This window comes from Vicugna pacos, chromosome 10 (assembly GCF_048564905.1).
Source record: "Vicugna pacos chromosome 10, VicPac4, whole genome shotgun sequence".
NCBI lineage: Eukaryota > Metazoa > Chordata > Mammalia > Artiodactyla > Camelidae > Vicugna > Vicugna pacos.
In genome coordinates this window covers 17698119-17725964 of record NC_132996.1, presented here as the reverse complement: position 1 = coordinate 17725964, position 27846 = coordinate 17698119, and the positions used below count along the sequence as shown (strand labels likewise).

At 33.7% G+C, this 27846-nt stretch overlaps 1 protein-coding gene across 1 annotated transcript in view; it reads right to left on the bottom strand.

Annotated features, from left to right (window-relative positions):
* Positions 1 to 27846, bottom strand: part of DLG2 (discs large MAGUK scaffold protein 2) — a 1735130-nt gene that overhangs the window by 1454792 nt on the left and 252492 nt on the right. The gene's annotated exons all lie outside the window — the stretch shown is intronic.

The following is a 27846-nucleotide window of genomic DNA, read 5'->3' as shown; positions in this document are numbered from 1 at the left end:
TCTCTCTGCTCTGATATGATGTGGGGACTTCCTGATGCTATTTCCCATCATTCCTGTTCCCAGCTAGAGTTTGAGGTCTGGATATTTTGTATTCTCAGGGGAATAAAAGGGGCAGGAGAAAAACTACTATGCAGATATGGAGTATTTGGAGTAAAACTGATCATTCTTTCTTCTGAGATTTTGTTAAACATTTTATCCTAGGATTGACTTTTCCTAATTTTAATGTTATATTTCATGTGGTTTCCCTAGAATTCTTTACTTTCCATAAAGAGAGCTAGCCTCAAAATTTATAGTTTCACATGTTTCTCTCCAGCAGCTATTTATAGTAGACTTTTCTTATAACTTAGTTACCTACTAACTAGAGTTTTGCTAGCGATATGGGTGACAGTGTCGGTAAGACAGGTTGAGAGAGCACTAGAAGCCAAATTCTCCTGCACGTCTCTATTCCACTCTATAACCTTTATTTTCTATCCACTAGTTTTTCAAGACTGTTGAGTTAGAGTATCTTCCTTTCTTTGTTTGGTGGTGATGTGTATGTATGTGTGTGTATAGTCTTAACTTTCTTTTTGCTCATGTTATTAAGTATTGGGAAAGGAAAAATATGTGCTGCAGTTTCAATCTGCCATCTGAATCTGAAGGTATCTTTGATTTTCAGAACAATCCTGAGGGCTGTTAGCTTTGCCATTTTCAAGTGCAGGGAGGTTAGGAATGGCAGTAAGAACATCAAGAAAGATTGTAAAATTTTCATTACTTGATAATATTAATTGAGTTCCTACAATGTACCAAAGACTGTGCTGGATAATGAGGATACAAAAATGAACAAGATATACATAGCCCCTGCCCTCAGAAGTCTACCCTCTGGCTGGGGAAACAGACACTTAAAGTACTGATTAAGTCAATAAAATTCAAAGTACAGTGCTAGAATATAGCAGATGATCAGAAAATGTTAATTCTCTACAATGAAATGAATGATTGTATAAAACCTCCCCCACCCCAATTCATATGTTGAAACTCTAATCCCCAGTGTGATGATATTTAGAGATGAGAACTTTGAGAGGTCAGTCAGTCATGAGGGTAAAGCCCTTATGATGGAATTAGCACCTTTGTAAGACAGGAGACAGCTTGCCTCCCCTCTCTCTTCTCCATCATATGACAAGAAGACAACTGTCTACAAACAAGGAAGAGGGCCTTCACCATGATCTTGGATTCTGCAGCCTCCAAAGCTGTGAGAAATAAGTATTTGTTATTTCAATCATCCAGTCTAGGATAATAAGCCCAAGCAGACTAAGATATTCTCTTCCTTTCTGAACTTCCAAATGCTTGCAAAATATAATGCCATTCTGTACTGCCTACTCCAAATGTTGTTGGAAAAAGGCCATTAGACAGTGGGCAAAGCAAGAGTATTTATTATCTCTAGGAATAACTTGATAAGGATGAAATTCTGAAAGCCAGACCCAGATGATGCAGGTTAAGGGCAGGGTCTCCTTATACTTTCACTGGCAGGTAAATGTACCTAATATCAGTAGGATAGGAAGCACCTAATGATCAATTTTGAGTAAACAATTAAATGGGGAACATGTGGGTACCAGAGAGGGAGAAATAGATATTTTCCCCCAAACTTTCTGTCCAGCCATTAGTCTTAAGTCCATAACTCTATCTACTAGATGACAGTATCATCTAAATGAAAACATGTTCATCATAAGACCTTGGGTTAAGATGTTCAGCCTAAACTGACGCCTCATTTTACAAGTAATGTTTTAGATTCTCTTCATTCTGAAACAACTTTTTTTTAAATCCATTAACAGCCACTGATAATATAACTTTTTTGGTTTTAATGGAATTCTTTATACTGCACTCTATTTGCAGAGTGTCTTTTTCACTAAGGAAGACAAAAATTACAGGCACTAATTAACGTTACCAATGTCCCTGTCAGAAGAGAAAATCATAATGTTACTCTATGTGCATCTATCTATGCATTCAATTTCACAAACGTTAGAGAAGCCTAACAACATGTTCAACTCAGTATTTTTAATGAAGACAATCTTTTAAATAAATTCTTAATTACAACTCATGCACTAGGGCATGTAATAATGCAGATGCAATAATTTCTAAATCAATTTTGACCAGTATATTTAAGTAGGAAACAGAGGTAAAGAGAGAAAAAGTAATACTATTAGGTCATTCACTGCAAGTAACAATTTATTTCAAAACTGTGCAATTTTTAATGGTAATTAGAATTTTCAGATGCTTCTCAAGTAAAATACAAGTGTTCTTGTTAAGTTGATAGAAACACAGGTGCACTTTTGTTGTGTGCGTGTTATGTCCTTCCATCCATCCTTTCATTCATCCACCCAATCATAGATCCGTGTTTTCCTCATTCAACAACTCTTTGAAGTCAACAATTACAGTAATAAAAGTTTAGAAGTGCAAGCAAAACTCATTTTTCTTTGAAACTGTTAAAGAAAACTTCAAAAGACCAACTGAAACCTACTAAATAATTCGGATTTTAATAGGGGTAGATAAACATTGAAAGAATTAAAGGCAGAAAGAAAGGTCTAGACCAAACCACAAAAGTAGGAAAGCGTACGTTCAGGAGGAGATGAGTCAATATGAGTAAGTTAATATAAGTACTTATGATCACTTATAAGGATTTGTAAGTATTACAAATAAGAGGATTTGTAGTAGGGAGAAGACTTACAGGAAACAAGAGTGGAAAGGCAGTTAGAATCTAGATTTTTGAAGGCTTTGAATGCCAGAATAGACAGTATAGATTATTCAATGTTAATGATGAGCCACTGAAAGCTTCTGAGCAATAAAATAATCAAAGAGGCACTTCTGAAAGTATAGTCCTGGGCATGGTCAGAATATATTGTATAAGACACTGACTGAAAATAGGGACACAAGTCAAGAGACTTCTTCAGTAGATGCAAGCACTATGCATATACCAGTTGTTTGTGTTTTTAACACTTGTGTAGTCAGGATGAAGGAAGGATCAGGCAGATATGAGGCGGCTTACTAAAAAAAAAAATTTAAGTCCCTATTCTAAGATCTTTATATATATTAACTAATTTAATCCTTACAACAAAATATAAGGCAGTTATTATCCACTCTACTTTACAGATGAAGAAACTGAAACACAGAGAATTCAAACCCAGGCTAACTGGCTCCAAATTCAACATTAAAAAAAAAAGGCTGCCATTTTTCGAGCACCAACCGTATTAGTTTGCTAGGGCTTCCATGACAAAATATGGCAGACTGGGTGGCTTAAACTAGAGAAATTTATTTTCACACAGTTCTGGAAGCTGAAGTCCAAGATCTAGGTGCTGGCAGAGTTAGTTTCCTCTTAGGCTTCTGTTCTTGCCTTTCAGATAGCCACTCTTTCTGCCTCTTCATATGGTCATCCCTCTTGTCGTGCACAGCCCTGGTGTATATCTGCATGCTCTAATCTCTTCTTATAAGGACATCAGTCAGATCAGATTAGGGACAACCCTAATGGCTTCATTTTAAATTTATTACCTCTTTAAAGGCCCTATATTTAAATATAGTCACATTCTGAGGTACTGGAGATTCGGACTTCAATGTAAGAATTCTGGAGGGATACAATTCAGCTCATAACACCAACTATGTGTTAGATGCTTTATATATGTTCTTAATTAAACCTCAAATAATTACACAAGATTCATCCTATCACATGCACTTAACAAATGAGGAAACTGAGGTTTTAACATTTTATATAACTTGCCCAAGTTCACATAGCTAGAAAAAATGTAGACTGGGATTTGAACCCAAACCTATCTGATCTTTCCGCTTCAGGAATCTAAGAACTTCATCTATAATAAAATATTTTTGTGAGAACACAATAGGCTGAAATCAACGCAAATCCACCCTTTGCCCTCAGAGTTGCCAAAAATCAGCAAAAATTCATGTTTAAAAGAAGCTGCCTAGAAATTACATTAATGCATGTGGAGACACAAAGCCCACAGAAGTGACGTTTCATGAAAGTCAGGCCAATTTGCACACACTAATCCATTTGCTGACATGGCACTTCTCAGAACCTGAAAGGATGCCACCAACTAAGCAAAATGTCACCTATGAAGGGCCAGAGTTAGATCCAACCATAATACAGCTAGAGCTTCCATAGGTGAGAAGTAATCCAGACTGAGCCCCATAAATTTACATGAAAAGTTGTTACAACTTCACATTCTTTGCTAAAGGCACAAAAGGGAGAAATAAGTGAATTTTCTGATTAATTACTAGAGAAATGAGTGAGATGCCTTAACAAAGGGATTTAAAAAAAAAAAGCAAAACCTTTAAAGAGCCTGAGCTGAAGGAAAAGTAACTAAAATACGTGTTAACAGATGGGTACATGGATAGTTACCATGTCAAAGACAGGCTGAAATAAGAGGGAGTTTTGCTTTTTCATTTTTCAATTGTTTTCCTTTGTAGAATAATCTGACTGTTACTAACAACAGAAGAAACAATTATTAAATAACATATAATGAGAGCCAATCTCTGATTTAAGCCCAAAAGTTGTCATTATTTCACTGAATTTGAGTAAATTTACAAAGCCATGGGATTATTTTTTAATTAACTGTGAGCTCTTCTACCATACTTTAAGTTACTTGAGGTCAAAAATAATACCTTATATTTATTGATGTGTTGGCTAAAGTGCCTAGCATATAATGGCTCAAAAATCCGTGTTTAAAACTCAATTTGACAAAATTTTGAGCATGTATTATGTACCTCTGGGATATGATGAAGCAAAATGAGACATTTACTGTCTTACCCTGTTTTTTACTTAATTCTTCCTTAATGACTGAGAAAACCTGCTTCCCCTCTTTGAAGACTTCTCTCAGACTGAAGATAAAAGAAAGGAGAAAAGAAGGGGGAAAAAAGAGAGCCATATGAAGACCAGGGATGCGAATGTGTCATGAAACAATGATTATAATCAATATAATCTGGGGTACTTGAATCACACACATACACACAGATTTAAAATAATAATGGTATTTGGTATGAAATGGATTAGTTGTTATGAGAGTAGAGGAAAGCAGTATTTAACCAAAAATGGATGAAGGGAAGTATTTGGAATTAGCATTCCAAAATCAAGGATGTCAGAGTTATTGTATGATAAAAAACTTTTACTGTATATGTTCTATCCAGCAGACACTGTTCTAAGCATGGGTGCTGACCCATTTAATCCTCAAATAATAGGCACCATTATCACATTTATTTTAACACATACAGATCATCTAAGTAACAAATGGCAGAATTAGGTTTTGGGCAGTTTGACTTTAGAATCTGCATTCTTAATCTCTGTGCTACACTGGGTTTCTTTCATGACCCAATGGAGTTTGGAAATTTAATCTATATAGGCAATTACTCATTATCTCGTGGGCAGATGAATTCTCTCCACAGTGACCTGGCCCCAGCTAGATACGATGGCCAGGGAATATAGGATGAGAAAATCCATTCATTATTCTTCTTTGCTCTCACAGGGTCTTGATTTAATTGGGCCTTCCCAACACTACGAATCTCATCCAATCTTAATGGCCGGATGTGCTGATGCCTTCTCGTACCTGTCTCAGCTGTGTGGGAATTCTTTTCATCACTGTGCTTTCAAGGGTTTTCTTTAGTCTTAGGCCCCCAATATCACCCTTCCGCAGTTAATTCTGGGTAATCTAGTGTGTTGCTTTATTATATATTATATTAGAGATTCCATGGCATTATATTTTTCTGCTCTGAAACATTTCCTTTTAATCTGTCTTATGTTCCAGCTATATAAGCACCTATCAGATCACTGGCCTTGGCTAAGTAATTATGAGTTACTGACCTACTTGGCTTCATTCTCATTTTTTTTCCAATAGCAAAAGATTTTCTCTGACTGAATATGGATTATGACTCCTTAAAATATCACTTCTTCTAAGAAAAATACTGTATGATATCACTTATAAGTGGAATTTAAAAAAATACAACAAACTAGTGAATACCACAAAAAAGAAGCAGACTCACAGATACAGAGAATAAACTAGTGGTTACCAGTGTGTGTTGTGGGTGGAATATGTGGGTGAGGGAGTGGGATGTACAAACTATCAGGCTGTAAGATAGGCTCAACAATGTACTGTATAATATGGGGGATACAGCCAATATTTTGTAGTAACTGTAAGTGGATTGCAACCTTTAAAAATTGTATAAAAATTTTTTGTTTTTTAAATAAATAAAGGAACCTAGTTTATTCACTGTAAAAAAAAAAGAAAAAAGAAATTCAGAACAAGAAGTTAAAAATAAAAGCACAATGATATTTTATATGTATGTATACACACACACACACACACACACACATATATGTCACTTCTTCTAAGAAACATTACATGATTTCCCATAATAGGTCATGACCTTTGTTCATATTTCTCTGGAGGCATATATCTTGAATTGTAGTACGTTGTTTACATGTTGGTCCTCCTTTGCCCCCTTACCAAAAAAAAAAGACTATAACATCTTCATTCATCATTCATTTCTTCACTCACTATACGAGCACTCAGTAAGTACATAATGTGTTTCAGACCTTGTTCTAAGTCTGAAAGTAAATAATGCATGGGACATGGGTCACACTGTCAAGGACCTCAAACTTTTACAAGGGAAACAGAAATTAAAATTGAGCTAAATAAGCATAGTAATATACATGGGAGAGAATAAGTATCTCAGAGAATAATTGCAACTTGTTAGTTAAGTGACATTGTTACTTCAATGATTGGTACATGTTAAAATAAAGGTGATAAAAGTACCTAACATAGTGAGGATTGAGTCAGCACACATAACATGCTTATGTGTTAGCACTCAGTCTCTGACACATAGAAGGTGCACAATAAAAGTTATCTAACAATACTATAGCTCAGACATCCTCTTTTTTGGGAAGCTAATTCCAGATTCTTCCCTTCATATATTTTGAATTAAATGCCACTTTCTGTACTCCCATAACAACCTGTCTATTCCACACCAAATACCACTATTATTTTAGATTTGTGTGTATGTGTATGATCCAAGTACCCCAAATTAGACTGATTATAATCTTTTCATGATACATTCTCATCTGTGATCTTTGCATGGCCCTCTTCTATTTCTTAATTTCTCTTTAATATTATAGTATCAGCAAACTACCATTTGAAATAGAAACTAGAAAATGACAATAACTTCTATTTATTTTGGGGGCTGTTCCACTGTGTTTTGTTGCAACGATTTCTCCATGCGTATTGTTGTTGTTTGTTACTATTTTAAAGGATGTGCATATGTGAATGGCATTGTGACTTGGAGATAATAAAATTTAGACACGTAAACTTGAAAAAAATATGAAATGAATATATGTATGTATATGCATGACTGAGACATTGTGCTTTACACCAGAAATTGACACACTGTCATTGACTATACTTCAATAAAGAAAAAAAATCCCATCCCCTGAATTCCACTATCTTGACTACCATCCTAAATTTTACTGTGGTTTTCCTTGGCTTCATATGTATAAATGTATATTTATATGTGGATATTTACACATATTTACACACGGAGTTTCATTATATATAAATATATGTATATATATGTGCACATACATAAATTTTTTATATTCATCTACATTCTGAGAAAAATATATCATTTAGATTAAGTGATTTTTACTTTATGAAAGGCTATCTCATTTATGTTATCTTTAAAACTCCCCTTTTCACTTGCTAAAATCTGGAACAAGACAAAAAAGCCCACTCTCATCACTTCTATTCAACATAGTATTGGCAGTCACAATCAGACAAGAAAATAGAAGGGATCTAAATTGCAAAGAAAGAGATAAAATTGTCATTATAGGCAGATGACATGATACTCTATATAGAAAAGCCTAAAGACTCCACACAAAAACTACTAGAACTGATAAATGAATTCAGTAAGGTAGCAAAATATGGGATTAACATGAAGAAATCTGTTGCATTTCTTTACACTAACAATGAAATATTAGAAATTTTTTTAAATACCCTTTAAAATTGCATCCAAAAAAAAAAAAACCCAAAAAACTTAGGAATAAACTTGACCAAGGAAGTGAAAAAACTTGTATGCTGAAAACTATAAAACACTGATAAAGGAAACTGAAGATGATTTAAAGAAATGGAAACATATCCCATGCTGTTGGATTAGAAGAATTAATATTATTAAAATGGCCATACTACCCAAAGTAATCTATGATTTAATGTGATCCCTATCAAATTACCCAGGACATTTTTCACAGAACTAGCACAAATAATCCTAAAATTTATGTAGAATCACAATAACCAAATTGCCAAAGCGATTCTGAGGAAAAAGAATAAAGCTGGAGGTATAACACTTGTGGACTTCTGACAATACTACAGCTACGGTCCTCAAAACAGTGTGGTAGAGGCACCAAAAAAAATAGACATATGTATCAATGGAACAGAATAAATAGCCCAGAAATAAACCCACACACTTACAGTCAATTAATCTTCAACAAAGAAGGCAAGAATATACAAAGGAAAAAAAGACACTCTCTTCAGTAAGCAGTTTGGGAAAGCTGGACCACATATCAATCAATGAAGTCAGAACACCCCCTTACACCATACACACACAAAAAAACTCAAAATGGCTTAAAGACTTACATATAAGACATGACACCATAAAACTCCTAGAAGAGAACACAGGCAAAACATTCACTGACATAAATTGTAACCATGTTTTCTTAGGTCAGTCTCCCAAGGCAATAGAAATAAAAGCAAAAATAAATAGGACCTAATCAAGCTCATAAACTTTTGCACAGCAAAAAAAACCCTAAACAAAATGAAAAGACAAGCTACAGACTGAGAGAAAATATTTGCAAATGATGCAACAGACAAGGGCTTAATTTCCAAAATACATAAATAGCTCATACAACTCAGTAACAACAACAACAACAACAATAATCAAAAAATGGGCCAAAGACTGCAACAGACATTTCTCCAAAGAAGACATACAGATGGCCAACAAACACATGAAAAGATGATGAACATCACTAATTATCAGAGAAATGCAAATACAAATTACAACAAGGTATTATCACCTCACACCAGTCAGAACGGCCATCATCAAAAAGTCTACAAATAATAAAGGCTGGAGAGAGTATGGAGAAAAGGGAACCCTCCAACACTGCGGGTAGGAATGTAAATTGGTGCGACTGCTACGGAAAACACTGTGGAGGTTTCCTTAAAAACTAAAAATAGAGTTACCATATGATACTGCAATCCTATTCCTGAGCATGTATCTGAAGAAAACTCTAATTTGAAAAGATACATGCACTCTAATGTTCATAGCAGCACTATCTACAACAGGCAAGACAGGGAAGCAACCTAAATGTCCATCAGCAGATGAACAGAAAAAGACGATGTGGTGTGTGTATACACACACACACACACACACACACACACACACAAAATGGAATACTACTCAGCCATAAAAGGAATGAAATAATGCCGCTGAAGCAGCAAGGACATAGAGATTATCATACTAAGGGGAATAAATCAGACAAAGACAAATATCATATGATATCTCTTATATGTTGAATCTAAATTATGATACAAATGAACTTATTTACAAAACAGAAATAGACTCACAGACAAAGAAATTTATAGTTACAAAAGGGAAAAGGCAGGAGGAGGGATAAATTAGGAGTTTGAGATTAGCAGATACAAACTACTATACATAAAATAAATGAACAACAAGGTCCTACTATATAGCATAGGGAACCATATTCAATATCTTGTAATAAAGTATAATGGAAAAAATATGAAAAATATAACTGAATCACTTTGCTGTACACCAGAAATTACTACTACATTGTAAATCAACTATATTTCAATAAAGACTTACATCTCAAAGAAGAGAAAAATAAATAGTGCCTTTTAAAATTATATGTTCTAGTTATCTGTTCCTATTGTTTAGATGTGAAATTGATTTCTGTTTAATGGTTTTTATTCAAGGCCCTTAATAAACTCTATTATTCTATATTAACTTGTTTATAGATGTTCTGGAATAGTTAATAGTACACAATCATATTATCTATCTAAAATGTTGGTTTTATTTCCTTTTCCAAACCTTACGTCTTTAATTTCTTTTCATTGTTTTATAATATTAGGTAGGACCTCCCATATATTCCTAAGTAGAACTGGTAATAATGGCCATCTTTATCTCTAATTTTAAAGGGAATACTTCTAACATTCTCAACTTAGGTTAATGGTGGGTGGGTGTAAGAGGGACTCTATCAGATTTAAGGACATTCTTTTCTATGCCTTTGATGATTAGGCTGAATATAAAATTCTAAGATCTGCGCCAAGACAACAAATCAGACTAGCGAATCTAACTCATAGGATCCACGCCAATTTTGTATTTTGTCAGGAATAAGATTCAGAACTATAACTGTTTACTTGCTTGTCTATGTTTTCTACTATTATTAGATATTGAGTTTCTTAAAATCAGAAATTGTATCAATTTACATCCCTAGACTTCTTTGGCAATGGTGTCTAGCTGACATTCAATAGATAATTCTGAGTTGAATGAATAATCTCTCTTCTTAAAGTTGCAAATATTTCACTGGAAACTTTCTGCTATGATCACAATTTACCACTGGTCTCTTCTTTTACGGAAGCCTATCACTTATTAGGTAGCTGTGTTTCTTTTGGGAAGCCACTTAAACTCTCCAGCCCTCAATTTCCTGTCTAAGGGAGTCAGTGCAGCAATAGACCTTACCAATACATGAGACAAGTCTTTTACTTCAAAGCAAGAGAAAAAAGAGCCACATGCCAAAACAGCCAAAGAGTATACCAATAGTTAAAGTATTCCATCCATAATTTTACTTCCATATCCTTTGAAAGTGAGAACCATTTATTTCCAGGGAAAAATCAAATTGTGGCATTTCCTATAATTTCAAAATAAACCCAGTTCTAAGTAAAATGGATTATAGAACTCTCCAGAGAGACAGAATAATGTAGGAGAGGAGAGCCAACAAAGACGGGATTTTAATTCCAGCTCTGCCATAAACCACCTGCCTGACTTTGAGTAATTCACTAAATATCTCTAAATATTTTCCTCAATTCTAAAATAAGAGAATTGAGAAGCAGAATGACATGGAAGTTAAGCTGGGGTTGAAACCCAGGTATTCCACTTTCTTACTATGGTATTTACATTGATTTCTTAAACATTTTAGCCTCAGGGTCTTTATCTTGAAAATAAAGTTAACATCACTTCTTTCTTAGACTTGCTATAGTTTCAATGAAATAATTTATGTAAAGTACCTTGCACATCATTATTTATATAAAAAGTGTTCCTAAAATCTTAGTTTCTTCCCAACCACCCCACATTTTTTCAGGTGGGGTATAGCTTTCAACTTTACACAGGTATTAATGTATATGATCTGTTGAAAAGCCTATTTCCCTAATCCAACAGAGAAGCCTACCAGTTTCCACACTATTATTTCTCCTAAGTGCTCACAATTTTCTTTTAGATGTCGATTTAGTGATAAATGATTTAGAAGTTAAATAGGTGTACTTCAATGCTCCTAGGTGTTAAAACATTCAGTTACCACGGGCTAGTGGTAAAAGTTAATCCAAGGAGAGGAAAAGCAAAGTGATGTGCATATGTCATTTTTATTTTAAGCATCAGCAACTGCTCCAGTGAAATATTCATTTACCGATGAAATACTAGGGAAGTATTTATGTGTTTGGGCAATAATATGAAAATCAACATCTGTGGTTTAAGAAATGTATGTGTCACTGTTTCTAGCTGTGAAATGAATGGGCAACCATAACAGAATGGTGTAATGAATTTATGTCAAGGGCTAGAAGAAGGAAATGATAATCATAGCCAGATTGCTATTGGTGCCTTTGTTTTTTTGGCAGCAAAAATAAATACCTACTAATTATACTAAAATGAAATACGTTTGGGTATACTCACCAAGGAAATAATAGGTCCAGTTAAATTATTATATGTGTCAATGATCAGAGATAAATGAGTATGTGCCAGCAAGTCTCTACGGAACTGTTTACGTAACAAAGCCATCAAGTAAGTGATATGGTTCAATGGTTTCTGTGAAATTAAACACTGCATCATGGTAGTTGTACTGTTTTAGAATAAGAGTAATCAGAAGTCTTGCCAGTGATCCGAATGTTGATCACGGGACAATTTATCTTCTATCACAACGGATCTTTAGTTAAAGGTATCCCACAGGATTCAATCTATTCATGCCTGTTTATCTTGAACAGCTGGCAGCATGGCATCATAGATAGGCTTGGGGGTTTTGAGTCAGGTATTTACTCCTAGTCATAAAAGTGAGTTAATAAATTCATTCATTTATTCATCCTTATGAAATTTCAGAATCTTACAATAATGATAAGATTCAAGATTGCAGAGATAAAAATAGGGCATCAAGAAGGGACTGAAAGTGGCCTCAGATACATATTAACCTTGAGTAGTAATTTGTGGGTATATCCAAGTAAATTTTTAACATCTCCACTTGGATATCTAATAGAAATTCCATGCTCAACCTGTAGAAACTTGAATGCCAGATCCTCCCCACACCCAAATGTGCTCCAAGTATAGGCTCCTCCACTTCAGCTGATGTCCATTCCTTCTTTCCACTGTTCATAATGGAAACCCTGAAGACATTCCTAACTTCTTGCTTTCTTTCACAGCCAGAACTAACACATTAGGAAATATGTTGGTTTAACCTTCAGAATATACCAAGAATCCTAATACTTCTCATCTCTTCTATTGCTACCACAACATTTCCTACCTGGATTATGCAATGGCTTTCTGCCTGGTCTTCTGCATTTACTCTTAGCCTAGAAATTATTCTCCACACAGCAACCAGAGTCATCCTTTTAAATTATGTAGCAGATCATGTCACCTCTCTGCTCAACACTGTGCAATAAATACCCATTCACTCAGCACAAAAGCCAAAGTCATTAAGATAACCAACAGAAACAAACATAGATGACCCAATTCTCCATTCCCTCTCTGACTTCACCTCTTAGATTCTACTGCTGCCCATCTCATCTACTCCACCCTAGCCTCACTGTCCTCTTTACTTTTCCTAAAACACAGAAGGCATGTTCCTTAGAATGTGTAGAATGGCATTCCCCGTTTGCAATGCTCTTCCCCTAAATATCAACACAGTTAATTCCTTCACCTGTTTCAACATTGTTCATTTTTCATATTCTCTATGATGCCTACCCTGAATATATTTGAAATTACAACCCACTACCACTCCAATACTGCTCACCTTTATTTACTGTCCTTTCTGTTTTTTTCATAGAACTTATCTTTTTCCAACAAACTTTTTTTTTTTTATTGTGTCTTCTCCTACCCACCATCCACCATGCTAGAATGTGAACTCCACATGGCAGGAATCTTTACCTGTTTTGCTATTGGATCCATTGTGAATGTTTACAACAGTACCAACGAGAGTTGAAAATTCAACAAATAGGTAGCAAATAAGTAAGAAAGATAAAAACAAACACTCGAGAAACAAATTAAAAAATGGATATAGAATTCAAGGTTTACTCACAAAGGAACAAACATCAGACTAGCCTCAATGAATACTAGAAGTCAGTACAGCAAACTTCTTCATTTTGGAGGAAAACTAACCTTTACTTCCATATCAAAACTATCTACCCATAAACAATGAAGGTAAAACAAAGTAATTTATTAAACTTCATATTTTGAGTATAATATCATACTTACAGAAACATAGCAACAAACAGTATGAGAAACTCTCATATATTCTTTATGCAGATTTTACAAGTATTACCACTTTATAATGTTTTTCTCCTCTCTCACTCTCTTTTGGCTACATATTGTATTTCCTAGTTTTATCTACAGCATAAAATAAATCAAATGTGGAGGTTTCAATGAGTACAATGGAGAATCATTCTCATTAACTAAATTTATGATGTGTCTTCATGAGAATAGTTGTTAGTATTTGATAGTAGGCATATTATCACATGATAGCTGTATAATTGTATTTCACTAGTATAACAGTATATTTGTATTTATATAGTTGTATAATAATGTTAACATGTCTATATCCAATCTGAAGATAGAAGGTATATAATAACTAACATAAGTATCCAATAAGTATTACACAGTAATGAAGCTTTTAGTATAATTAAAGAGCAATGTTCCTTTTGCTGAGGAATCCACTAGAATAGCATTCCAGAATCTCTTCTAAACATATATAAGCTGGAATGGCTTTCTGAAACTTCATTTTTAACATGTATCAATCACTGAAATAACAAAGTACACATTATATGCTAGTGAAATTTAATGTTCAAATCAAATAATGTTTATTCTGTTTTCCTCTATACCATTTACAAAAATACAGGTTCAATGTTTATCACATATTTTCTTAAATCATTATGTGCAAGTTTATCCCATTTACCCTAAATATAATGTAATGGTATATTTTCACTTTCCCTATCAATACCATTGGGAAAATATTAGAAGAGGAAATAAAGGGGAAAAAAAGAAATAAAATTATTTTACTTTGTGCTTAATACTATATGGCTAAATGGTAACTCTACTACTGCTACATCTATCAACCTCCTCATTGGCCTAAGGTCAGTAGAGTTAGCAGAGGGAGGAATGAAGCATGATTCACTGATAGACCACAGGAATATCCTTAAAGTCGTTACTTAAATACCATCTTCTCAGTGAGTCCTTCTTTGTCATTCTACTCAAACTTACCCAGATACTTCCTACAGCCCCTTCCTGCCTCAGTTTTTTCCATAGCATTCATCACAAAAAAAATATACATTTTACTTATCCAATTTTCTTACTGTTAGTAATTCCTAACACCTAGACTTTAGGTGACAAGGGAGCTTTCCAAACTTTCCAGGGGAATGCAGTCTTTCCCTACTCAGATTCCAGAGATGAGGGGATAGCCAAGGAACTCATAGCACAATATTTTCCAGCTCCCGAGAAGTCTGATTATCCAAGTTCAAAGAGATTGAAGGGTTAGCTTGACATCCTAAGCATGAACATTAATATATAGACTAGCTCATGATCATCCGATATCACAGAACCATATATTATATTAGATATTTCTGTTGGTCCTTGTATTTCAATGTCTCAGCAACTCAAACTGCATTTTCCAGTCATTGCTTTGGTATCTCTCCAAATTCAACTGTCTTGACAACATTCGTCATTTTCTGCAACTCACCACCCTAAAGAAGCTTAGGACCTTATTTATTTCAGTTCTCTGATCTCAGTTCCCAGCCTTCCATATATCATTGACAGTGTACTCCCTGTCATTCCACCCTAGAAATGTAGACCAGGTGCATAGTCATCATCTCTCATATTTGTGCATCACATTTTGCTTTTCATAACACTTTCATTCGCAACATCTTGCTGGTCTGTGTGAGATCACTAAGACAAGTATAAACATGGCAAAATGAGAACTTTCATTTTGACTTGATGTTAATGAAAACTGAATACAATATTCTGATGTCATATATTCAGACCTTTTTATCCCTCCACTTTCTGTACACTTTCAGTTCCAGGCATCACAGAACATGCTCATATCACAGGGCCACCTCTGGCTCTGCCACAGTGGATGGTAGGAATATACCTTGAAACCATTTTTGTTTAATTATTGAAGTATGGTCAGTTATAATGTGTCAATTTCTCATGTACAGCATAATGTCCCAGTCATGCACACATATATTCATGAAACTATTTTTATACTGAGGAAGCTAAAAATATAACTATTGAAGAAATGACTGTGAACTTCCTAAGTCAATTCCATCAAGTTTAAACTAAATGTGTTCTTAACTCAATAACTTCTTTGCTAAATCTCCAAAATGACTTTGGTCACTCCAGTGATACCTGTACAAGGGAAAAATAGTGGAGAAGTTGATTGAAATGGGGAAGGCAAACCAACTGCGCAGCCAACACAAGAAAGTATTCACAAAGGATATAGAAACTAAGTCTTAGTCAGGGTTATCAGAGTAGCAGTACTGAGTCAACTGAGCAGGATGGAGGGCTATCTTTGTGAATGTCCAGAGCAGCTGTTGTAACTCATTCTGATGTAATATAAGATGATACTAGCAAAATCACTCCAATATAGGTTCTTATATCAATTTGTACAATAGAAGTCAGTGGCCAATATTTACAGGGCAGATCTGCAGGCAATTGATAGCATCAGGAAAGACTAAGAGGAAAGGAAAGCAGGAACCGGTAGAAAGGACAAATATATACATATGTATGTGTGTATATATATATTTAAGGTATTAGTAAATACCAGAGTTTGAATATCTAAGGTAATCTATTAAATCTATCCTTCCTACATTTAAAACTAATTAATCTAAACCAGTGATTCTAAAATTGAGACTGCTAGATGTAATCTCAGGAGTCTTTAGATTCCTAAATTTGAGGAAAATTTGGTCTAAACCTATTGGTAAAAATCCTTGAAAACTGTCCACAACTTGTATCACATATTTATTTAAACATAATAACATTTTATTTAGTTATATATTATGTAGTTATTATATGCACACAATTATTTCCTATATTTATAAAGATATTTAAACCAGTTTCTCTTGTTCTAAATGAGTTTCTATTTTCCCTATATAATTGACTACCACATTTGTGATTTATTTTAAACCTTAGCTTTCTATAGTCTACTATGAAACTTATAGACATAAAATGTTACATTTATTGATGTTTTCTCTGATATATTTTTTCACCACTGGAATTATAAAGTTTCTGACCAATGGTCTCAGCAGCAATACTCAGCTAAAATGGTCAAATGCTTTACTTAACAAGATAGCTGGGTACAGAAGTTGGGTGCTGCCTGTGAGTCAGAGATCAATGATTAAGAAATGTCTCAGAAAAGTAAGACTATGGAAATGAGCCTATCTTGTTTCTTAAAATCAGAGAGAAATAACACAATCTGCATAGTAAGGAAAGTAAAAGTTAAAAGAGGTGATTGACCCCAAAATTTCACTCCTAGGAGTTTATCTTAGGGAAACAGTCATATACGGCAAAACAATTTTTATATATAAGACATTTTATTGAAGTGTTCCTTATAAAGTGAAATACTTTAAAGTAAATAAATGTAAAAAATAAGAAATTAGTAAGATAAAGCACATATTACCATAACTATCATTAACTCACTAAAAATAATATGGAAAATTTATCAAAATAAAAATTATCAAAAAAGAAAAAATTATCTATAATATACTACTAAGTTAAAAACATACTACAAAATAGTATGTGCAGTATACAATTTTATAAATAAAAATATGCATATGTTTACATAATAAAATATTAGAAAGACATTACCTAAAAAGCCCACTGTTTACCTTATGTAATGGCATTATTATTGATTTGCTTTTTCATTCTGTTTTTAATTCAGATTTATATGTCCTAAATTTTCAACATTAAGCATTATTACTTTGTTACTAAAAAAAAGTCATAAAAATAAAACAGAAAAAAGGTCATGAAATAATAGTTGAAAAGTTGAAAATATTTAATTCTAGCTCATGACTATATGATTTTTCAGGAATCTTGGTACAATTTATTCCTGAGGAAATTTTTTCCTCCAACATCAGTTATCATTTACATTTCTAATAATTATAATTGCTTATGTCATTTGGATCTGGAATCTTAAATAATTTTATGAAAATTAATCAAAACAAAACTAAAATCATATTAAATAATAATTTTTGCACAAGTCAACCACCATAGTAACTAAATATCTCAAGTACATTTTCTATCACATAGCTTTAAAGCAAACTGCCAACATAACCATTTGTGGGTTTATAATTAAAAGGATTCCTATTTAACTCTATTGCTATCACATTATTAATAAGCATTTTAATTTCTAACACTTGACAGTGCTTTAATTTTATTTTAATATTTACCATAATTAACACTTATATAGAAAGGAAATTATTTCACACACAAAAAACCACATATGTATGTATATAAACTGCATCAGAAAATGTCATATATTCTTTAAAATGCTTAAATATTTAAATTACTTTCACATAAAATTCCATGCATCTAATTTCAGAGAGCTGACTGGAAAATTAAAGCATCATTATTCATTTAGAAACACTTCAAGGGGGGAGGGTATAGCTCACGTGCTCAGCATGCATGAGGTCCTGGGTTCAATCCCCAGTACCACCTCTAAAAATAAATACACCTAATTACCTCCTCCCTAATAAAATAATTAAGTAATACAACAATAAATTAAAAAAAAAACACTTCAAGTCTGCCACACAATTATCTGGTTACATCTTTCACTACACTATGCCTGATAACATCAGTCACTCTAAATTAATAGAACCTTAGGTATATCTGAAGAGCAATATCAAATACTTAGAATGCTAACAGTTACAATTAGAACTTATACTTCTAAAGTTAAAAATAACTTCTGAATTTGAAAATGACTTCTAATGTCTTTGCATTAAAGGACAAATTTAAAACTATATTTGTTCACTGCCAGAAGAAAGAAGGAAAGCAGACAGACTGAAAGAAATACAAAGATAGAGGAGGAAAAAGGGAGAAAAAGGGGAGTTAGCAGAAAAAGAAGAAGAAAAAAGAAAACATGCTGCAGGTAACCTGGTAACCTGGAAATCTGACCAGGCTGTCCTACAACTGCTATCAATGTTCTTCAAGAGATAGGAGCAAGGAAGTATCAGAAACAGTATCAGCATCTTCAGCTAAAAGGAACTGGATAAGGAAAATGTCATAAACCTTTTGGCCTCTTTTTAAAAATTAAAGTCTTTATAGGAAAGTCTGGTGTATCTAAAACAAGTAGATATAATTATAGGTCAACATATACAAACTCCAAGGTAACCACAAACCAAAAACCTTCAACAGATACACAAAAACTAAAAAGAAAGGAACACAAGCATATCACTACAGAAAATCACCAAATCACAAGAGAAGAAACAAGAAAAAAATGAACAGAGAAGAAAGGGGAGGTTATAGCTCAGTAGTAGAGTGTATGCCTAGCATGCACAAGGTTCTGAGTTCAATTTCCAGCACCTCCATTTTTTTTCAATTTAAAAATAAAAGATACATATGTTTAAAAAAGAGAACTGCAAAAAAATTGCAGTAAGTATATATTTGTCATTAATTACTTAAAATGTCAATGGACTAAATGCTCCAATCAAAAAACACAGGGTGGCTAATTGGATTTTAAGAAAAAAAAAGACCCATCAATATGCTACCTACAAGAGACTCAGTTCAGGACTAAAGACACACAGACTCAAATGAGGGGATGGAAAAAGATATTTCATGCAAACAGAAACAACAAGAAAAAAGGGATAGCAACACTCTTATCAGACAAAATAGAATTAAAACAAAGGCCATGACAAAAGACAAAGCAGGACATTATACAATGATAAAGGGATCAATCCAGAAGAGGATATTATACTTGTTAACATGTATGTACCCAATACATACATATATATATATATATATATATATATATTTAGAAACACTTAAATATATGAAGCAAATACTAATAGACATAAAGGGAAAAACTGGCAATAATACAATAATAGTACACAATTTAACACCTCACTTACATCAATGGACAGACCATTCAGATAGAAAATCAATAAGGCAATAGAGATCTTGACACAACAGACCAGTTGGATTTAATAAATATCTACAGGACATTCCATTCACAAACAGCAGAATACACATTCTTCTCAAGGGATCATAGAAAGTTTTCCAGGATAGATAACACATTAGAATAAAAAGAAAGTCTCAAAAAATTTAAGAGGATAGAAATTACAACAAGCATTTTTTCTGACCACAATGATATGAAACTAGAGAGTAATTACAGAAAGAAAAATTGAAAATAACAAACACGTGGAAACTAAATGTGCTACTAAAAAAACCCAATGGGTCAATGAAAAAATCAAAGAGAAAATCAGAAAGTATCTTGAGACAAAAGAAAATGGTAACAAACAGTCCAAAAACTATGGGATGCAGCAAAAGCAGTTCTAAGAGATAAATTTATAGCAATACACACCTTCCTCAAGAAACAAGAAGAACCTCAAATAAACAACCTAACCTACCACCCAAAGGAACTAGGAAAAAAATAAATAAATAAGCAAAGTCCAAAGTCAGCAGAACTGAGGAAATAGAGACAAAAAAAAAAAAATAGAAAAGACCAATGAAGCCAAGAGCTGTTTTTTTGAAAACATAAACAAAATTGATAAAGTTTTAGCCAGGCTCATCAAAAGAGACAGGACCCAAATAAATAAAATAAGAAATGAAAGAGGAGAAATAACAACTGATTCCACACAGGTACAAAAATCGTAAGAGAATACTAGAAACAGTTATATGCCACTGATAAATTGGACCCTACAAGAAATGAACAAATATCTAGAAATACACAACTTGCTAAGACTGAATCAAGAAGAAACCATTTCAATAGACTTATACTAGAAGTGAAATTGAATTTGTAATTAAAAAAAAAAAACTCTCAGCAAATGGAAGTCCAGGACTGGAAGGCTTCTAGGGAAATTCTACCAAACATATAAAGAAGCACTAATACCTATTCTTCCTAAACTATCCCAAAAAATTGAAAAGGAGGGAACACTCCCAAATTCATTCCACGAAGTCACCATTACCCTGATATCAAAAGCAGACAAAGACACTACAGAAAAAGAAAAAATTACAAGCCAATTTCTTTAATGAATACAGATGCAAAAATCCTAACAAAATATCAGCAAACCAAAGCCAACAACATACAGAAAGGATGATACACTATGATCAAGTGGGGTTTATTCCAGGGACACATGGATGATTCAACATTTATAAATCAATCAATGTGATACACCATATTAACAAAAGGAAGGATAAAAATCACGTGATCACCTCAATAGATGCAGAAACAGCATTTGACAAAATTCAACATCGCTTAATGATAAAAACTCTGATCAAAGTGGGTATAGTGGGAACATATTTCACAATACAGACCATTTATAACAAACTCACAGCTAACTTCTTACTCAATGGTGAAAAGCTTAAAGCCTTTCCTCTAAATTCAGGAACAAGACAAGGATTCCCACTCTTGTCATTTCTATTTAACATAATATTGGAAGTCCTAGCCACAGCAATCAGACAATACAAAGAAATAAAAGGCACCCAAGTTGGAAGGGAAAAAGTAAAACTGTCACTATTTGCAGATGACAATACTTTATATAGGAAACTCTGAAGTCTCCACCCAAAAATGATCAGAACTAATGAATTAATTCAGCAAAATTGATTAACAAGATTAATATTCAGATATCTATTGCTTTTATGTGTACTAATAATGAATTACCAGAAAGAGAAAAAAAATTTTTTAATTTTGTTTAAAACTGCATCAAAAAGACTAAAATTCTTAGGAGTAAATTTAACCAAGGAGATGAAAGACTTACATTCTGAAAAGTATGAAACACTGATGAGGGAAATTGATGATACAAAGAAATGGAAAGATACCATGTTCTTGTACTAGAAGAATTTAAATTGTTAAAATGGCCATATTACCCAAAGCAACCTAAATATTTAATGCAATCCCTAACAAAATAAACACTCATGATATTTTTCCCAAAATTAGAACAAATAATCCTAACATTCATGTGGAACCACAATTGACCCCAAATTGCCAAAGCAACCTTGAAAAAAAGAACAAATCTGAAAAGTATAATGCTCCCAGACTTCAGACTGTAGTATAAATCTACTGTAATCAAAACAGCACAGTACTGGCACAAAAACAGATATATAGATCAGAAGAACAAAACAGAAAGTCCAGAAAAAAACAATGCACCTGTGGTCATTTAATCTATGACAAAAGAGGCAAGAATATACAATGGAGAAAAGACAGTCTCTTCAACAAATGGTGCTAAGGAAACTGGACAACTACATGTAAAACAATGACAATATAACATTTCCTCACACAATATATAAAAATAAACTCAAAATGGATTAAAGACCTAAATGTAAGACTGGAAACCATAAAACTAGAAGAAAACAGGCAGAACACTTCGATGTAAATAATAGCAATATTTTTCTGGATCTGTTTCCTAAGGCAAAGGAAGTAAAAGCAAAAATAAACAAATGTGATATAATTAAATTTAAAAGCTTTTACCCAACCAAGGAAATCATTGACAAAATGAAAAGACAATCTCTGGAATGGGAAAAAATATTTTCAAGTGATATGATCAACAAGGGTTTAATACCCAAAATATTTAAACAGTTAATATAACTCAGTATCAAAAAAACAAACAACCCATTCAAAAAAATGGTCAGAAGATCTGAATAGACATTTTTCCAAAGAAGACATACAGATAGCTCACAGACACATAAAAAGATGCTCAACATCACTAATTACCAGAGAAATGCAAATCAAAACAAGGTATCACTTCACATCTCTCAGAATGGCTGTCATCAAAAAGTCTATAAATAACAAACTTTGGCAATTATGTGGAGAAAAGAGAACCTTTGTGCATCGTTGGTGGGAATGTAAACTGGTGCAGTCACTATGGAAAATAATATGGAGTTTCCTTTAAAAACTTAAAACAGAACTACCATACGATCCAGCAATTCCACTCCTGGTTATATATCAGGAAAAAATGAAAATTCTAATTCAGAAAGATAACATGCACCCCAATGTTCATAGCAGCACTGTTTACAATAGGCCAGATATGGAGGCAACTCAAGTGTCCATCAGTATCAAGTATATATACATCTTCTTAATATATATGTATGTATGTATGTATGTGTGTGTGTGTGTGTGTGTGTGTGCGCGCGCGCGCGCGCGCGCAATGGAATATTACTCAACCATAATAAAGAATGAAGTTCTGCCATTTACAGCAATGTTGGTGGACCTAAATAATACTATGCTTAGTGAAATAAAGGCAGTCAGAGAAAGACAAATATTGTATGGTATCACTTACATGTGGAATCTAAAAAATAATACAAACAAATGTATATGCAAAACAGAAACAGACCCACAGATATAGAAAACAAATCAGTGGTTACCAAAGTGGATGAGGAAGGGGGAGGGGCAAATTAGTTATGGGATTAAGAGATAAAACTACTATGTATAAAATAAGCAAAAGGGATATATTGTATAGCACAGGGAATTACAGCCATTACCTTGTAGCAACTTTTAATTGAGTATATTCTGTAAAAATACTAAATCACAATGTTGTACACCTGAAACAAACATAATAAAATAAAAAAATAGAACTTCAATTTTTAAGTCTGATGTATTATTTTTTTCTTCTTTGTTTTTTTTTCTTTCTTTTTTGGGCCTGGTATATCAGTAACAGTTCCCTCAATACTATTGTTTGCAACAGGTCCTGCAGCAGATTAAGAGACAATCAGAAAAATCTTTATTCAGACAAGCAACCCCTAATATGAAATAATTTATAATTATCTGAATAATTACAGCAACCTAATTCAAAATTCCTCAGGTAACTAAATAGACTAAAAAATGTGCTACAATAAATTACTCAGGCTGAAAAAAATAGAAACCAGGTACATTACATGTGAGCTAAATTTAGAAAATGAAAGAGCAAAAACAGGGAGGAATAAAATGATCTCAGACTTTATTGATGTAAAATAAAGATTGATGCATGCACAGTAATTTTATTATGCCTAATGATACAAAAAGTGGATCCTCGGTCATCTAGACACATTTGTTTAGTTATGGGAACCCAAAAACCATCAATGCTCTGAAAATAGCCATGAGGTAAAAATCATATTTCATTTATTGATATGCAAATGTGCACATCAAGACTGACAGGGGTAGTATTTCTTGGTCAAATGAAATCTGTTCAAAATAGTGTGGAAGAAGTGAAACTTAGAAGTGCATTCTCCTAAATAGAAATGTATGGAGAAAGAAAACATGATATAGTTGTTTATAAGAAACAACAGACATTTGAGAATCAATGTTAGGTTCTCATATTTGGATGATTTTTGAAACTAGATAAACACAATTTAGGTGTGTCTGTGAGAAACATAATTTACAACAATTTATCAGACTTTTCCACTGAAAAAAACATGATTAGAATTTTTAAATAACAATACAGTAAAGCTTTTTTATAAAGATTAAGAATGAGAAGGATGAAGGAGCTTGCAGTTTTGTATGTGCAATTCTGAGAAGCCATCATGGAAGTATTTAGGCAATATTCACCTAAATCTATTTGTTCAATAACAAGGTGGTAAATGAACTAATATCATCTTATGTTAAACAGGGACTCCTTCAGTTACCTTCCATGGAAAAGGACACTTCCAGAAGATTAAAACAACAATAGTATTATAGAGAATTTAAGTTTATAAACTGTATTCATATATAATATTATTTGATCCTTTGAAGAGTTTTACAAATGAGGAAATTGAGGGATAGAGAGATTAAGAAATTTACCAAAGGCCACAAGACAATTCATTATAAACTCAGGATCTAAACAAAATTTTCAATAGCTGGACACTGGTTCTGTAGAAGGGCTCTTATATGCCTATTTACTCTGAGGCCTCAGGAACTGTTACTGTGATGGTCTTAGGAACAGTTTGGGAGAGGTTTTCACCTGCCTCATGTTAATAAAAACATACCTTATTCCTATTTTTAAAAAAAAAAATAGGCCTCAAAAGACCAAATTCAGAGTAAGACATTATTTGTGGGCTTCCATCACTTTCTTCTATAGCAAATGCATTTGCTAAAAATCTTCTCCTATTATATAAACACTGAATACAAATTATTTTAACTCACCTATTTACTATGTCCCTCGATATTTCTCTTTATCCTTTTAAAACTGGAATTGAAAAATTGCAATCTTATGGATATTTCCTATTATTTGTGTAAACAATATTTAAGTGACAGGGATCAGTAAATCAAGAAACAGTCATTGCACTATCTCAAATAGGTTTTCAGGAAAATACTTAAGTGAAGATATCAGACTTCGTTTTCTGCTTAAAGAACAAAATTCAAAGAAATAAAATGTTAAGTTATTTCTTGAGATATGTGACTTTGCAGTGAGAATGCAAACTACTAAAGATCTTGGTTTAACACAATGAATTTCAATACACCTTTACTGAACTAACTTTTAACATAAGTGGTCACCCAGCTGTATATGTTTAATGTTTTCAGGCATGTACCAGGTAACAGTTCTCAGAAAACTTCTAAGAGAAAATGATTAAAAGATCAATGGACTCCTCTCCCTAAAACGCTTGTATAATAGGCAATTGTGTTCTATCTAAAGGTCTGATTTTTATAAAACCTATAACATGTCTGAATTAACAAAAAGGCAGAAGCTCTCTTTAAGATCAGGAAGGATCAGTGGGAGGAAGGAGAGGCTCAAGCTCTGTTCCCCTCAAAGCTGAATGCTGGAGAAGAGAACTCACATTTATTGAGCACCTGCTTTGCTTTGATCAGGCAAAGAGTCATGTTTACCTGCAGTTAATCTCATTTAATCCTCACAACTATTTTTTGATATAAGTACTATAATCCCCATTTCACAGATAAGAAAACTAGAGTTCATAGAGAGTAAAGATCAGACACCTAACATATGGCAAAACTGGAATTCAAAATCAGCTGGCTTGTCCTGCTTCCTCTGAGGTTCGAGACCAGTTCTACCATGTCAACTAAAGACAGTCCAGCTGACCCTCCTAGGAAAAATTCCTTGGTTTCTCTAGATTCTAATGTGGATTTCACATCACATCCCTGCTTGTTTGGGGGTGTTTCCAAGGTCTCAATCTGTTTGGGTCCAACTTCTTCTCCTTGCTTGACTCTGGCCCATTTTCCATCGGGATGCCTATATAATAGCTCCCCCCTTGGCCTCTCACTCCATCTACTTTCTCTGTCTTACCTTCTCCTTGAAACCTTGACCAGTAATCATGGACTATTTCATAAACCCACATTAGCCTTCTCTCTCATTATTTTTTCTCAGACATGTTTAAGGCAATTCATAGCTATTGAGAAGATGAGCACCTTGAGGGTAGAAATTGTTTCATACTCATTTATATATTCATATATTCATATCCATTATACATTCCCTGGACCTAACATAATTTCTAGTACAGGTAGGCCCTCAGATAATTTTTAATTAATAAATGAATAAGTGAATGAATGAATATATCAGTGAACAATGGGCTAAAGTTCCTGAGGCTGATTCTCTGGTTCTTCTGCTGCCTTTATGTGAGCGCAGGCCCTAGAAGGAGAAATTCTGAATTTAAATCCTGGCTCCACCAAGAGCTACTTGATCTTTGACAAGTCATTTAAACTCTTTGCCTCAGATTCCTAATTTTTAAAAAGGACGTAACGACAGAACTCGCATCATGGATAGTTTTGAGAATGAGAAAATTCACTTGGCAACCTCAATAGATGTGGTGCATTATAAGCACTCAGCTGAATCTCCCTCTCACCTTCTGTTCTGCATAAATGAGACCACTGTAAAGAGTTCTACTGCTTGAGTTTTTATGGACATTTCTTGGATAGAATTCCATGACTATAATAATAATGAAATTCATTATTAGACAATTATTTTTTCCATTTTGCATATATCAGCCTCCACATATCCTCAACACTTTTGTTCTAGATTTATCCTTTGAAGATCTTCTTTCACATGAGAAAAAACTTTGATGTCCCCATGGCCATTACTTTTGAGTTTATGCATCCCTAATAATTTAAATTATAAATGCTTTCATATGCATTAATTCACTGATGTATCCATTCACCCATTAAAACATATCTATTATCTATTAAGCTCCAACAATGTGCCAGGCACTCTACTAGATAACATAAACAGAGATTAATGAAATAAAATTTCAGCCTTCAACACACGCATTTTTATATGCAGGAGACAGACATGGTTTTTGTCTCTTTTGGCCCTCCTAGTCTCTCTCCTCTGAATGCCCTCAAGTTCATCTACATCCCTCCCAAAGGTTCCAAAAAGAAACACATCGTCTGAGCAGCATCAGGTGAAACAGGGACCATCACAATTTGTTACACCGATCACTAAACAGAAGGGATCCATAGACTGTGACACATCAGTCTCTCCACTCTAGATAAACCCATCCAAGTCCACATGGGCCATTGCAGGGTTAGGGTGCCGAGGGAAGGGATTAAAAGCTGTTGTTTTCAAATGGTGAGTTCTTTTTTATTTAAAGTCTCTTTTGAGGTATTCCCTTTGGGGGATTCACTATATTCAGAGTCTCTCATCTCACTGCATCCAGTGCAGTAAAAGTCCACCTTCTTGAGACGCATATCCTCTTCTTATCCCTTGGCATTTGGAAACCAAGAAGAAGCCAGGAATACATCTCAGGAGAAAGTCTCTGGAGGTACATATACCCAACTTAAGCTTGATGGAGACACACTTTTCTCTTCTTTGGCAATTTTCCCTTAGGTTTATCTAATCCTGCCTCTCCTCATCAACAAAATAGTAGTATCTCAAGGTCGGAGACAAGGATGAAGGCCTTAAACAAAGGTACTAAGAAGGGAGTTCAGCCAGCTTTTTATGTAGGCCTTTAGTCTAGTTATAAGCAAGACATAAGACCTCCAAACTCTACATGGTACTACTCACTTCAGTAGGCGACCAAATGGGAGCCTGGGGCCAAAGCCATCCAGTAACAAAGTATCCATTTGTCTGTTCTTGTCCTTTGTGCATCTCTCCCTTCAAAGGAACCTCAAAGGTATCGCAGCTGCCACAACAGGTAGCTAATCGATAGGACAGGTGTTTAGGATGCTAACTATAGTTTATCATTAGGTACACTTTTCTTTGAAAGTGATTAATACTCAGTTTTGCTGCACTATAT